Here is a 1,851-nt window from a genome sequence, read left to right on the forward strand (position 1 = left end):
CACATTCTCCCCTCATTTCTCCTGTGACACCCCCCATGGTTTGTCGGGACATCAGTACTAAGGAGGGCCCAGGACTGTTCTCTCATGGGGTATTACTCCTTCCATTACCACCCTCTTAGCCATGTCCTTGTCGCCTTAAAGTTTCTCTGCACCAGCCCCCCATCTTCTACAGGTTTGCTCTTAATTTCCATGTGGCACCATAGCAGCTCCTTCTCCAATATCCACTTCAAGGAAATCTTTTACGTTTTGATTTTCCTTTTTAATAACTGTTCTCTAAACTGTTTGATGTCCTCTGGGAAGCCCTTGCTTTCTTATTTCAATGCCCATTTGCCTCCAGGACCACGCTTGGTTTTTCCCCTCAATATTCTTCAGGCCCTGCCACACTACTGAAGTAGAATTACATACCTATAATTTTCCAGGTCATATTTAAATGAATGGAGACATTACATTTAATTCGATGTTCTCCAGTTGCATTGTGGAGATTCATTTGCATGGAATATTATTTGTCAGCTTTTTGAGATCATCCCATCTCACCCCATCCTTGACAGGTTTCATCTGTGCTTTACCCAGAGAGTGTTGAAACCCCTACCTCCTTATTCCCATTTTATTATAGCAGAGGAAAATCCTGAGAGTTGCCTTTGTATAGCCATGGTCTGACTCAAATTCACTTGTAGGCTCTCTCATTTTACCCCTATTTCCTTTTTGTGAAGTTATACATGTCTGGACTTCCCACTTCTCCATCCCACCATTCCCTGTTTTATTCCTGTTACTTTTTTAGAGTTAGTTATTCATTGGTCACATCTCGATCTTCTTTACCCACTATTCTTCCCTTCTGTTTAGGAAACTGGCTGAGGCTACTATCAACAACTTCAAAATAAAGAAATTCCAGGTCTCTTGCACAATCAAGGCCCTTACATCTCAATCCAGTTGATATTACCAGCTTCTTTCCTTAATTTATTGAACTTTTGTCTTTTGGAACCAACGTATACAATCACAGTCCGCCATTCTGTAAGCCAAATCAACTGGGGACTATTCTTGGACTATACAATTATTTTCTACAATATTTGTTTTATTTGGTTGGGGGGTTTTTGTTGTTAAATGAGAGGACCATGACAAATCAAAACCAAGTCTAACGCAGCTTCACCTGTTGATCCAGGGACTCCCTGGTGCCAAGCTGCCCTCAAACCAAGCAAGCCACCAGGCACCAGACATAAAACCTCACTAGCTGCCACAGAGTGGGACTGCTCTCTTTGGCAGAGGTGGGTACTACTTGGACTCCCCTCCCTGTAGCACTCTGGTTGCTGGCTCCCCTGGCAGTGACCTGCTCAGTTTTTAAAGCCATCTGCTGAACTCTTCGCCCACCCCAGATGCAGCTGAGATCAAGTGTTGAGATTAGAGGCTGTATCTTCAGATGCAAGACCTTTCTGTAACTTGCGACACCCTCTGCCACCCAACCCCTCAAGTTACATCCAAAGGCAATGGCATCACACATTAACTAACCTTTCATGAACAGGGATGGCCCTTTGCCCACCAGGGACAAATTCAGGTCAAACTCCCTATTTGCAGTGCTCGGAGTGCTGGCCTCTCTCAGATCTCTGTGGATGTTAAATAAATTATTTGTCAGATATCCCTTTTCCTTCCTCCATCTCTTTCCTGTACATATTAACTTATTCTTTCTTCACAACACGTTTCTGCAGGCTCTGCTCCCACCCTCCTCCGGGGCAATTTGCATACGGAGAGCCCCTATCTTTGCCCATCCTGGTATAGCAATTTAACCTTCTGGCTGAAATTCTCTTGCATGACCTCTGGACCACCTAAATTCCTGCATCAGACTTACTTTCATCACTCAAG

This window comes from Ciconia boyciana, chromosome 11 (assembly GCF_034638445.1).
Source record: "Ciconia boyciana chromosome 11, ASM3463844v1, whole genome shotgun sequence".
In the NCBI taxonomy this organism is placed as follows: Eukaryota; Metazoa; Chordata; class Aves; order Ciconiiformes; family Ciconiidae; genus Ciconia; species Ciconia boyciana.